This window comes from Rhodnius prolixus, unplaced genomic scaffold (assembly GCF_049639745.1).
Source record: "Rhodnius prolixus isolate KJV_2025 unplaced genomic scaffold, Rpr scaffold_12, whole genome shotgun sequence".
NCBI classification, from domain to species: Eukaryota; Metazoa; Arthropoda; class Insecta; order Hemiptera; family Reduviidae; genus Rhodnius; species Rhodnius prolixus.
This window is the reverse complement of record NW_027411635.1, coordinates 17,839,550-17,854,240: the sequence shown is the minus strand read 5'-3', so window position 1 is coordinate 17,854,240 and position 14,691 is coordinate 17,839,550. Positions and strand designations below refer to the sequence as shown.

Sequence of the window (14,691 nt, the reverse complement as noted above, 5' to 3'; positions counted from 1 at the left end):
ATTTTTATTCAAAGTTAAAAATTGTATTAAATATGAGTTGGCTTCAATATTACATGAATTCTCCGCAATGAAACTATAATTTTGAGAGAAGAGTGGGCGTGGCAGCTTCCTCTTGAATCTCTTTAAAAAAAATCTAGGCAAAATGTACTAAATAAAAGTGATAAACCTACATGTGATTGATGTACGTTCGTACAAGCTTTAAAAGAATCTCGTTTTAACTATTTTCGAAATGTTAATTAAAATCTTATTTCTAAAAAAAAAAAAGATTTTCTTCAAACTCCTGTGATTTCACAACACATTAGTTCCTTCTTAGAAGAAACTAATTATATAAAAAAACAGCAGTCCCTATCCTGTCGCTCAATATTAGACACCGCCCACAGAGCAGTTTTGTGTTCATCCATAAAGATGGATGCTCTTTCTATTCTAGGAAACTTGTCTGCAAGAGCCGCACAAAAAATCATGTTCTGGATGGCTAGAAGGTGAATTTCTGCAAAATAATCAGATGATCAAAGAAAACCAGTCTAGAAGAATATTATCTTCAGAAGATAAATATAATAATTGCTCTATTCTCCTGGAATACTGCAGCGCTAATTTTCAAAGATATCAAGAATTCACTTTAACGGTACTTGACCACGTAAGCTGTGATACCAATCCTATTAAAAGTGGAATTCTGCAGCCACTCATCCGATATAGCAGAAACCTTACTCTGGAAGGCAGTTGTTCATTCATTAAGAGAGGAATTTGACAAATATTCTCCCAAAACAGATTTTTACGGGGCGCTTTCTAGATTATAAGCTGGGCAAGGGAGACATTCAAATTCACAAAAGGCATTTGATGTGACGCGTCTTCTTGAAGTGACTTTGTGACTTTTGTTACAAGAAGTAACGAAAAATCTTGATTTGATGATTAAAACTATGTCAGTTTAATTCGCATCATCTTTAATTAGCCGATATACAAGCATAAATTGAAAATAATGGTGGTTCTTAACGAGTGGCTTTTGGTAATTTAGTTGGTACAAATTACGCTCGCAGGAGATTTTCGAGAAAACATATTTTGTTCTTCAGATTGGCTGCTTTTGATTGAAACCTTTATAGCCGGTTGGATTAAACCAAATATCAATTTTCCACTTTCTGATCCATGCCTAAAAACAAACCGATTTCTAAAACACCATTTTTCCAAGTTTTGGGTGACACAAAACGGTATTTTCAATGAAGTAAAAGAAAACATTTTGACAGATCTGGAGACAACCAACTTAGTGAGTTAACTGCTTCCTTGCTCGTTGAGATATACTCGTATAAAAAAAAAAATTAAATTAAAAAACTCATTAACAAAGCTGACTTAATTAACAAATAGAAGTGTTTCAACGGTTTTCATTGTTTTTTTCCCTAATTAATTTTTCATTTACAAACACTCAAAAAATGTAAATTAACGTTAGTAATTTATTATGCTAATTAAAGATCTGGTGTGCGGCAATTTCACGACTTTACCGTACTGCAATTATTACAAATCTAATTAATAAATCTTAAAAATGGACACCATTCTAATCTAAAGTAATATAGTAACGGGTTTTCCAAACTAAGACGTACTTTGGTCACAATTGGGCCCCCCAAAAAAGTAACTCACATCAACCCTTTGGGGTATTTGTAGAAAAGAATGGGACAACAAGAGAGTTTAATGTTTAACAAAAAGAAAAATACTATCTTAGCTTTCCAAGCCACGACACAATCATACGTATAACAATAATGACGCTACGATTATGGAGGACAAAATAAATAATGATAATACAAAACACTAATATATTAGACATGGCACACATAGAGGATTCTACCTCAATTAACTATAGAACAGACACGAATAATTTAAACATAATTTATATCCACATAATTAAAGCTCAATCAGGAAAGCAATGGCAACAGCTTCCAATACAGACAGCCGATCATAACCACAAATAAGTATGACTTCCTATAGGGATCGTAATCCTTGCAGGAAACATACTCTGTACTTTAACATCTCATTATGCCGAAAAAGTTTAGCATACAAAAAATGATGGATTTTTAAGAACTATATCCAATCAACCAAAAGATTTCTGATTGAGAAGTCTTCAACAGCTAGCACGTTCTGTCTTCTTCCCTCATAATTGAATTTGTATTACAAGCACCAGTTTTACCAGAATTCATCGGTAATAATTTTTTCCAGAAGGGAGCAGTATATCCCATTTAAAAGAAAGCACTTACGTTTTCATTTCTACCGCTATTAGTGATCTGAACCAGGTTCTCTGACGCAGCTATACGAAGTAACAAAGTTGAATTTTCCGATTTTTTTTAGTAGTCAGCACAAAGGCCAATTTGGAAAAAGCGCTTTTCCAAATTACACATGAACTTGAAACGTATATTTCCTTTGCTAATTCAACTTAGAAAATTTGCAGGAATTTAATATTCTCAGCTGTAAAATTTATTTAAAATTTAGTATGCTTTTAAATTCAAATTTCATCATAATATAAGGTTATATTTTTATTTGTTTACTGATAATCCTAATTAGTTATTATTGCTGTTTATCCGATAATTTTGGCAGATTCAACAAATATTAGCCTAATAACTTTTCATCAGATTTGCCAGCAAAAATTAAAGAAAGTATTTTAAATCAGGCATAAAAAGGTTAAATGAGATAGGATGAAATGTGAGATACAAGCTTCACTATCTAGCGAGATAGGTCATGTCGCGTGTTCTGTGTTCAGATGTACAGAAAACCCGATCTATGCACTGTATCTCCCATTTATCATCCCGTGTTAATGCACTCTTTAATAATGAATTATGGGAATTCCAATTGAACGTTCTTAAAAAAGGAAAAATTAAATCAAATATAGTATGAACATTCATAAGATCACTCAAAGACTGAAATACTGGGTCGTGTTAAAATTTGAAAGAGCCACGATGGAGTCAATCAGTGGTTTCCAAACTTTTTTGACCAATGGACCCCTTTTTATAGTCAAAACTTGCCCATGGACCCCTTTTTATAGTCAAAACTTGCCCACGGATCCCCAAATGAAAAAGCTACATAAATGCATAGTATAAAAATTACAAATTTAAAAAAACATTTTGTTGAAGAAGTATTTATTGAAATTATAACTTTTGTTTAAAATAAAATTTAAAAAAATTAATAATTTGGATGAACGTGATAAGATGTTATGAGTGTATTTATATCCGGCTCAATGTTTGTGAGTAGCTACCGCAAATCCTCACGAGTAATCTCTGGTTCAGGTCTGCATGAAGAGCGGTTAAGTGTTGACAGTAAGCTACCAAATCTTCATCTCTATTTTACAATTTCGAAAGATTTGGAAACTGAGAACGTTCTCCTCTTCCCAAATTTTGTATTTACAGAAAATGTTTTGCAACAAACGGAGATATTACGCTTTTAGTTTTGATTAAATTTGTTAGTCTCTAATTTCCATAATAATAAAAATGGAAGTTTTATTATTTTATATTGAACCTTGCGCGGACCCCCAAATCAATTTTAATTTTCCACGGACCCCCTGAATGATACCGGGGATTCCTGGGGGTCCGTAGGGACCACTTTGGGAACCACTGGCCGTCAATGAAATAATAATAAAAATAAAACTTGATCGGAACCCTCTATATGAATTTTACAAAATTATTATCTGTAATTAAGATTTATTAATTCAAAAATAACTTCAGAAACTTGCCAAATGTAAGTTCGCAAATAAGATTAACTATAAAGAATTCTATTTAAGCAAGAATTTTGAGAAATCGAAAATAGGCTACTAAAATTTATCTTGCTTCGTTAGTGCACAATTTTAAAATGATTTATTTTCAAAATATTTTAACCATCTCTTTTACATATTATTGCTAGACAGGTATTTTTTTTTTTACTCTGTCTCACTTAATAAACCAACATAGAAATCGAAGTATCTACAAATAAGTTAAAGTATTATTTTCAATTTTTTAAGTACAACAATAAAATAAAGAATAACTTATTCGATGTTTGACTAGAAAATAAAACACTTATTCCGCAATTACGATTAAGGCAGCAAGGGATACATTTTTTTAAATTAAAAATATGTTGTTGACCTTAACTCATAATTAAGGAACGGATTTTTATGTATTTAAAAATGCCAAATATTTAATTAAAATATGCATTTATTTTCGTCAATTATGTGGAAAATATGTGATTTTCTTAAAATATTTTCTGGAATATTTAAGTAAAATGGACATTTTTTCCACCTTTTCGATGACTTTTTTAACGTTGGACACGTTTTCTGTCAGTCGAACATTTTGGGACTCAAGTTGGGTAATGGCTTGTGCAAGAAATACGCAATTGTCAGAAATGAATGGAAGGTCGTTCCTTAAATTAGGTTTCTCGAATAAAGACTTGGCTGTATTTATCGCTACTGCTTCGTCTTCGAGATGTGAAAGGACATTCTTGATTTTATTGTAGTTTTCATAGTAATACTGAGCTGTTAATACTGTAATGCTGAGCAACCAGTTGTTTGTTTGAGGCCGATGTTCGTGGCATTTCACCCAAAAAAGAATACACTAAGTGACCGAACGAAATGAATTGGACACTTCAACGAACGAGCTGAAAGAACAGACAACGTCAGTCAACTTCAAAGAACTAACAAGTGCCCGTCACTGTTTAGCAGCATTCTGTGTAAATTACAATAACCATTGTACCCACTGTGATTCACAGCCCTACAGTCTGTGGTTCACAGTTCCTGTCAACCACCTCCCAATTATGAAAATATGCCCAAAATGAAAAATATGAAAAAATATGTACATATTTTGATTAAATATGTAGAAATATTTATTTATTTTAATCAAATATGTATAAATATGCGATAACATCCAAATATGTGGAAATATGTGAAATAAAAGTAGACTCAAACGGCTTAAAAAGTGTCAGTATGAATACTTCTAGTTGAAAAACGTCTGTAAATTGCCTAGAAAAAAATATGTAAATACATACGAATCCGTTCCCTACTCATAACGTATCGTATAAATTGTATGTCCATTATAAGTACTATTAAGTTGATCCGAGTAAATGCAGTACCGTGTTGATGTAACATCTTGTTTTATTCGTATAACAAATCATTGAATAAACAATTTGTTCGCAGTACTACTTCAAAAAAACATGTTAGGTCGAACGGCAAAAAGGTATACTGCTTTAAAGTACTACCTTTTCCAATTTTTTTAAAAAATTATTGTACTTTTGTCTAAATGATGATAAAGCTCAGCATAATGAGGTAAATCTTCTGAAACAGTCAGAGTGAAGTTGACATTCCCCTAATCCCTTTCATCTAAAAATCAAGTTCTGAAAAGAGAACATCAAAGTAAACTTTTTTTTTATTTTATTTATTTATTTTGACAAGAAAAATGAGTTTGCTTTTAGGGCTAGAACTCATGAACCTCACTGCTTAGAGAACCTCACTGCTTAGTGAACCTCACCCAGTTCCTCACTAAAGAAAAAGTTTCAATCCAAATTGATAGACCTAACTCACACTTTATGACCCAGCTAAAATGAAATTCTTTCAAAGGCCAAGAACTAGACGCTCCTCGGAAGAACTACGAAGATAGTTGCAAATAGTTGCAGAATGGCTGGTCTCCATTTCCCCCCCCCCAAGATCTGAAAATGTATTTCAAGAAAATAATCGAAAATTAGCCTCCATGAAAAAAAGTAACAAAACGGACTTTTAGTTTGACTAAACTAATGTTTAAGAGGTTTATAGTATAGTTAGAATGACTAACACAAAATAGACGATTACTCAGCAGGCAACTTTTTACACTTTAGTCAGAATCTATGACTGGTTTTTTCACACATGTTCCATGTCCTTATGGATTCCAATATAATTTTATGAATTATATAATTGCGGAGACCTTAAAAGAGGTAGGTAATAAACTTATTTATAGACTAACAGAATGTTTCTTTTTCTTAATTTTCTATAAACTGAAACCGGTTTACAAAAGGGATTTCTGAAGCCTCTCCTGACGTTGTTGTTTATAGCGTCATAAGATCTATAAATTTATTAGCCGTTTCTCAGTGATGACTTTGCAATAATCTGCAATAAACCCCACAAAGCGATGTTGTAAAGGCAAAACAGTAATGGCGGATATTGTTAATAAGAGAGTTTTGTTAATTCTTTATACAATTGTTTTTAAAGCCATTTATGGCGACTATGCATAAATAATTTCATATGATCAACATCTGAACTTCCTTTAAAGAACAATCACGATCTGGTTTTCCAGATTTAGTATAAAACTTTTTTCGTATTTTCTGGTGGTTTCTAAAAGAAGTATTAATGTTGAACTTTCAATGCCCTCCTTCTTAGTCGAAGTAAACTAATTAAAAAATACAAATTAAAAAATAAAATTTGACTTCTACTTCTGAATCGTCCGCAATTTCATTACTCCACTACTACTTCAATCCACTACTATTTTAATCCAGTATTACTTCAATCCAGTAATACTTCCAGGAACATCATTCTTCCTTCTCAACTGTACATGTTTTGTATTGAACCATTATTTATTTTTTTAAAATAGTTTTCGGCTGATTTAATACAAATTGTCCATTTAAATCAATTTAAGTCTTAAAAAAGATATCTGAGAGTTCCATAACCATTTTTTCTCACTGAATAAAGATCAATGCTGCACTGCACGATATCTAGGTAACTTACTAGATAATAAATTAAATTATAGTGCATTAATTGAAGAGAAATGCGAGAAGTTTTGAGTAGATTAGAAGAGACGACTACCCCACGTACTGACAATCGAAGACGGCCTATGGTGCACTATTCCACTCAGTGATAACCTACGATCTGATATTGTGGGGAAGAGCAAATAAACCAGCTGCCGCGAACATTTTTTCGCTATTGGGCTTATTCACTATTATCCTACTGTTATATCTATCAATGTAAATGAAAACCCTGATCTGTTTGAACGTAGAAGGGCAGTTCACGACAAAATGACACCACAAAAGTATCTGTACGAGGTCCTGCACTCATCGTACTCAATTTGAAACAATTTGTGGCTCTCTGTCTCTGACTCCAGTTGTATTTTTGCTTATTTTATTTATTTATTTTACCATAAAATTTAGAACTGTGAGACAATCAAACCGTTCAAGCACTTTTTGTGTTCCAGCGTTTAGTTGTTTGTAACTCGGAAGGATTTCGCGTCCGTCATGAAGACCCCCTCAGACATCTCTTACTCGATAACAGGTGAAAATTCAACTTCAAAAATCTGATTACACTCATTACTTGAACTTAGAATCAAAAGTGTAGGTAGAAATTGCTACACATTACAAAATAAAAATAAATGAATAAAAAACAGTTTAAATGGATTAAAATGGATTGCTTTTAAATGCGGTAAAGACAGTGAGCGACCTATTTCTGGCAATGAAGTCATTTCTGATAAATTACAGGCGAGCCACTACATTGCGACCGTTAAACATGTGTCCCGGAAGTGTTCATTCAACTAAAATATCATCAACTTATTACTTTCTCTTATTGTGACGTCAACATTTTCTCTTACAGCAATAAGTACAATTTAATTTACTGATATTTTAGGATTTTTTTTGGGGGGTACCGATTTTTATTTATTTATATTCAAGGCGCCTCAACATCTGACGCCATTAAGAAAAAGTAATAACACAAAATAGACAACTTAAAAAATAATAATGGTATTGTTACAACGTTTTTCGCAGTCTACACCTGATGACTCGAATTGGAAGAAGTGCCTGTATCGCAGTTGCCTGCAGTAAGCTAACGCTAAGACTAATGTGCCTAGTAGCATTTACTTATGATTACAGGAGCATTAAACAATAAGGTTATGTCAAAGGTTAGATGTAAAAATAACATGTTACTGTCACAATACATATGTTTATATAGCTGCTATATAAACGGATCGAAGATAAACATAATGCTGGGGAAATCTGGAACTATTTTATATTTTTAAATGAGCCATTACGTAATCCAAGTAGATCCGCTTTCTTGGAATTCATTTATATTCAATAACAAATGGCTACTGTGTAGAATTAGAACCTTCAGTTTATTGTCATATGCTTACTAATTAATCATTTTTGTGTTAGTGCTGTTTTCAAGTATTTTTTCAGTCCATCAAAATAAAACAACCAAGTAACGTAATGTAACGACGCACTTCCTATCTTATTCTATTCTATTTTTTTCAGCCTTGGTATTCTTAATATTGCTCTTATTAGATATCTTAATTACTTAGAATTAAAATTGTTTTTTGCTTACTTTCTTTTATTCTTCGAGGAAGTGCTTCAATCGAGCAAATTATCGATTTGGAGCACGAAAAAGTGTTCAAAATTGTTCTCTGTAAGTACAAATTAAATCGATATGTTTATCGGAGTGTGTGTTGAAAACGCTCAAAACCAGCAAAATCGCAGTAAGTTCAAATTCGGAATTTAAGAGAAAAAAAAAACTCTTAACGATGAAATAATTTAAGTGATAAGGTAGCTAAAATTTTCATAGTAGAAAAAACGCTTTAAATTTAACTCACAATATCTTGCTCTACATTCATCAGATCATTATGAAAACATGGAACTGTATGTAGACTATATCAGGCCCTAAACATAAGTAAAATATAAAACACTTAACAATGTATTTGTTAACGAGATAATGGAAGCTAAACTTCGCTTAGTTCAGAACGTATCTTAAAGTTAACTTTCAATATCACGCTCCACATTCATCAACTTATTGACTATACCGGTAACAATATATGAGTGAAAGACAAATTTTAACGATACGTTAGTTCAGAAGATATGTAGGAGCTAAACTTTTCTTGGTTCAAAATACGTTTTTAATATACTTTTCACAACACATCGCACCACATTTATCAGATCATTACGAAATCTTGTCAACACTTATAGACAAATATTAGCCGCTACATACCAGTAAAATATGAACTCCACTGATGAAATAGTTTATGAGATAATATATCAGTTTTTTTTTTTTTTTTTTTTTTTTTTTTTTTTTTTTTTTTTTTTGGCGCATCGACTGCTGAGGTCATTAGCGCCCCTAATCATTTTAATCTTCTCTCATCTTTTATCCACTCGAGCTGGGTCGGCACGCGTCACCTTCGGGCTTCCACATACTGCACCTTGCTGAGCAAGGTAGGGTGGAGCCCAGGTATATTGGAGTATATATCCCACTCATCCCCTCTTGTCCATCGATCCAGTCGACGAGGGGGAGAGTGGAATATATTCGTGCCTTCCCCTATTTACATTAACTTAAGATATTAACGCAAGACCAAAAGTGTTTTATTACCGAATATAAATAAACCTAATCTACCATAAGGAGGCTATTTCCTTAGAACTATGATAATGTGCAGTACTTTTAACAAATTTTCCTGCACATTCTAAAATAAACTTAGTCTAAAATTAACCTAGAGGGGTTGAAATACTTTTATAAAATTTCTTTCAACCCCGTTCTGTGATCTATCCTAAACATTCATACAACTTTCTTACTAATAAATACATTCACGCTAATAAATACATTCACGCTTAAAATACATTCACGCCAATAAATACATTCGCGCCAATAAATACATTCACGCCAATAAATACATTCACGCTAATAAATACATTCACGCCAATAAATACATTCACACCACATTTCATACAAGGGGAAAGTACTCGATATTCCTTTCCCCTTTAAAAGAACTAAACTATAAACTAACCTAAGTGCTAACCTAAATTTTACAATATAAATTAATATGTCTTAAATATGTAAATAGCCTCCTTATGTAAGGAGAACCCTCTTCAAGAATAGCGCACTTGTCATGTGGCAGGCCTGCTCTTTCTCTTTGGCTACGCAGTGCCTGACACCCTTCCAACACGTGCGACACTGTCAGCCTTTCTCGGCATCGGGGGCACCTCGGCCTTCTTTCGGCGATTAGGAGGTACCCATGTGTCACACGTGTATGTCCAATCCTTAGCCTTGTCAAAATCACAGATTCGTGCCGCGGGTAGTTCTCGACTGTAGCGTTCCAAACACGTGGTTTAATTTCTTTTAATTTTTCGTTTGTGCGATCCCACTGCCCTTGCCATTTATTTCTTATTAGAAGTTTCATATATACTTTTAGGTCAGTGGGACGCACAGGGATGACTTCATCAGTAGTTGTAGAGGCGGCACGTTTGGCCGCCTCGTCCGCTTGTTCATTACCGGACACACCAATGTGGCCCGGGACCCAAGCGAACGTCACCCTTTGCCCACGTGAACGCAATTCAGATAAATAATAAAATATTCTGGAGACCAATGGGTCCGTCGAGAACTTATCCCGGAGAGCCATGACTGCACTTAGTGAGTCGGTTAACACCAACGCTTTATTATAATTTTTGTTTTTTATGAGCGTTATGGCCTGGCTAATAGCAAACAACTCGGCCGTGTACACCGATGCATAATGAGGGAGTGTCCAACTAAGGGTAACTCCCTCTGTGTACACAGCGCTACCCACACCGTTGCCCATCTTCGACCCGTCCGTAAAGACAGGTCGGAAGTCATAGTGAAAATTCATAATTTCTAATAATTTTTGTCTATAGACAACGGGGGAAGTTTCTTCTTTTTTGTGGATTGCCAGGTCCATGCGGACTTTTGCAGAGGGCAATAGCCAGGGAGGGTCAGGAGCAAAACCCCAATTCATAACTTCTCCCAACTCGATGCCCTCCGCTGCTAAAATTTCCTTTGCCCGGACCCCGAGGGGCCTCGTCCGCGTGCGTTGGTGTCGAAATTCCATATCATGTGGGCTCTCAAATATGGCGGGGTACAAGGTATGAGACCGTTTCCCCCATATTCCGGCTGCGTAGGCCAGGGTGAGTTGTTCTCTCCTGAGCTGGGGTGGCAACATCCCTGACTCTACGTAGAGGCTTTGTAACGGACTGGTTCGGAAGGCGCCTGTAAATAATCTAATTCCTTCATTATAAATTCTATCTAGTAGTTTCAGGCGTGATTTGCGCGCAGAGCTATAAACTGGGGCTCCATATTCTAATTTTGAACGGGTGAGTGTAATGAAAATACGTTTTAAAATTTCCCGCTCCGTCCCCCACTTATAGCTTCCCAAAAATTTTATTATGTCGAGGGTTCTCCTTGATTTTTTGCTAGTGTAGTCGATGTGATCCTGCCAGGATAACTTAGTATCGAAAATGAGGCCCAGGAAACGAACGTTGGGTTTGTACTGAATGGGTGTGCCTCCTAAGTATAACGTTGGAGCATTATGCTCATGTCTTAGTCGACAAAAGTGTAGGCACACCGTTTTAGTTCTAGAGAACTTAAACCCGTTTCTATTGGCCTCATCAGCCACTCTATCTATCGCCTGTTGTAGGAGTACATTAACCTCGGCTAAGTCCTTGCCTGCTAAATAAATGGCGAGGTCATCAACATACAATGATATTTTTAGGGGATCTCCTACAACTTCGGCTAAACAGTTGACCGCTATCGTGAAGAGTGAAACACTTAGAACCGATCCCTGTGGTATTCCGTTTTCCAGATGGTACTGGTCTGAGAGTACTGACCCCAGACGAACTCGAAACCTACGTGATTCCAAAAATCCACGAAGGAATTTTGGTAATTTCCCTCGCAGACCCCACTCGTGACACTTCCGCAGAATCGCATACCTCCACGTTGTATCATAAGCCTTCTCGAGGTCAAAAAACACGGCCAGCACGTGCTCTCTACGCATAAATGCATTTTGCACATAGACCTCTAGGTGGCTCACTTGATCCAACGTGGAACGATGTCTGCGAAATCCCGCTTGATGCTGGCTATAAAGTCCTCTAGTTTCTAATACATATACTAATCTATAATTGATTATAGATTCGAGGACCTTACTCAAGCAAGTGGTCAACGAAATGGGTCTGTAACTGGAGGGATCGCTGGGATCTTTTCCTTCTTTAGGGATCGGTATGACAATTGCTTCCCGCCAACCATCAGGATATTGGCCGGTCTCCCATATGGTGTTGTATAACCGGAGGAGGCCTTCTTTTGCAGTTGCATTCAAATTTCGGATCATTGCATATGGGATTCCGTCCACACCTGGAGCGGAATCTTTACATTTCTTTAAAGTATTTTCTAATTCATGTATGGTTAGCGGTTCATTGTAAGCTTCACTGATAGCAGTTTCAAAATCGAGTGGCTGTTGCTCCACGTTACCTTTTCGCCGGAGGAATTCTGCCGAATAATTTTGTGAGCTGGAAACTTCAGCAAAGTAACCAGCCAAGGACTCGGCTACCTCTCGCGGCTCGGTAACGACGACATCATTGACTTTTAATATTGGTACCGACGGGGTTTTTCGTCCGCCAGAGAGGGTTTTTATTTTACTCCACACCTCCTTCAAAGTCGTTGACGTGGAAATTTTCGACACGTAGGAGGTGAGACTTGCTTTTTTTGATTCATTGATTATACGCCTCTCTCTGGCTCTCAGTCTTTTAAAGTTTATTAGATTTTCATCCGTCGGATACCTCTTGAATCTATTTAAGGCCTGCTTTGTAGCTGCTATGGCGCTTTTACATTCTGGGGTCCACCATGGGACGGGGGTTCGTGGGACTCTCCCGCCAGCTCTCGGAATGGAACCACCAGATGCCTCCTCCAGGGCCTTGACAAACAGCTCGCTATCCAGAGTGGTATTTCCTGTAGAGGGTGGTATTACCACTCTGGCGGCATAAGCAGGCCAATTCGCCTTGTTGATGTCGTATCTCCGTGGAGTTACAAAGTCGGATCTGGAGATGGAGCTCGATACTAGGATTGGGAAGTGGTCACTATTATACAAATGGTCTAGTGTGGTCCATTCTAGACGTACTGCTATGGTGGGAGTTGCAACACTCAGGTCAATCGCACTAAAGCCTCCCGAGTGTGCATTGAAGCGTGTTGCTTCACCACTATTGAGGAGCATCAAGTTGCTATTATCTATAATCTCCTCAAGAGCTCTGCCTCGAGCATCAGTCCCAGCTGACCCCCACCAGGTGTTGTGACAGTTGAAGTCCCCCATCAACAACACCGGCGCAGGGAGCTGCGAGAGCAGATTTTCCAGATCACTTCTACGCCAATAGATGTCTGGCAGATATATGCTAGCTAACGTGATCTGTAGTGGTGTAGCTAGACGCACGGCAACAGCTTGTATATTAGTTTGTAGGTTGAGACGCCTGCTAGGGATATTATCCCGTACACAGACGACTACACCACCGTGCGCCCTCCCACCTGGGGCAGGTTGTACCTCATGACTGTATATTTTGTACCCAGGTATGTGAATGATCTGACCTGGGCGTATCTTCGTTTCCTGGAGGCACAACCCAAAAGGACGATATTCCGCCACCATTCGGCGTAGTCCTTCTTTATTACTTGTATAGCCCCGCATGTTCCATTGTATAATTGACTCAAACATTATGATTTTTTTCCCAATATTAAACCTGGCAGGATCTTTTTAATATCTAATGCATTTAAAATATTGAATAAAGGTAACCTACTATTCATTATGTTATAAAATAAACTCAGTGTATGGAAATAGCTGCTAAAATACATGGATGCTGTGATTTGATTTAACTCTACAATACATTTACTCAGTGGCACACTTATCCTTGGGCTTGCCTTTAGGCCAACCCTTTTTTCTTCGTCTGGGAGGATTGTCGGAGGCATTTCCCCCCTCCGATTCTGATGCTTCAATGTCCGTCCCCATAAGAAGCCACTGCTTCCTGGGGGAGCGAACATTGGATTTGGAGGACGTTTGTCCTTCCATTAATGATTTTCTCCCCCTAGTCCTAGTAGGGTAGGGGGGTGACAGAATCGTCTTTACTTTCCGCCTCAGGGAGCGTTTAGGTGGACTGACCACTTTCCACTCCCCTTTGGAGGCGGTTACATTTTGAGGTGGGTTTAACGCCACCTTTATGGCGCCCCCACTAGTAGTGGGAGCAGTTGGTAGTAGCCCTGAGGCTACTGTCTCCCCCTGAGGGGAGCTTATTTTTGATGGTGGGGCCGAACCCACCTTTGGGACTACTCCCCTTAAAGCAGGGGAGGTGGTTAATGGTGGGATTTCTCCCACTTTTACAATTGTCCCCTTTAAGGCAGGGGAGGGGCCTTTTATTAAGTGCCCTTGAATTTGGGCGGAGCTTGTTAAGTGTGCCACTGGTACGGGTGTCCTCAACTTTTCTGCGAAGGATATTGCACTTGAAGCATAAGCATTACTTTCTACTATTGCCCTCGCCTCATGGTAGGGCAACTGCTGCAGTGTCTTTACTTTTTGGATTTCTTTTTCCTTTATTAATGTGGGACACCCAGAGGATCTGGCAGAGTGTTCCCCACCACAGTTTACACAGCTTATTGGGGGTGTGCACTCACCATCATGCATGGGCTTTCCGCATGTGCACACCGCTTCTGGAGCTTTGCAACGCATTGAGGTGTGCCCGAATCTTTGACACTTATAACATCTCATTGGAGATGGTATGTACGGGCGCACCTTCAGTTTATAGAATGCTGCATTTATTGACTGTGGCGGTTTAGGCCGATCGAAGGTGAGAACAAGAGAAGCGGTGTCCACTAAGGACCCATCTTGCCTTCTCTTAATCCTCCTCACCTCCACTACTCCTTCATCTGCCAAACCCTCTTTTATATCTTCTATTGTGCTATTTAAAAAGTCCCTGCAAGTAATTACTCCCTGTGAACTATTTAACCGTTTG

The 14,691-nt window shown here is 37.2% G+C and overlaps 1 protein-coding gene across 9 annotated transcripts in view; it reads right to left on the bottom strand.

The window, feature by feature from the left end:
• Window positions 1-14,691, bottom strand: part of Ilp5 (Insulin-like peptide 5) — a 71,990-nt gene that overhangs the window by 26,064 nt on the left and 31,235 nt on the right. The window lies entirely within an intron of this gene.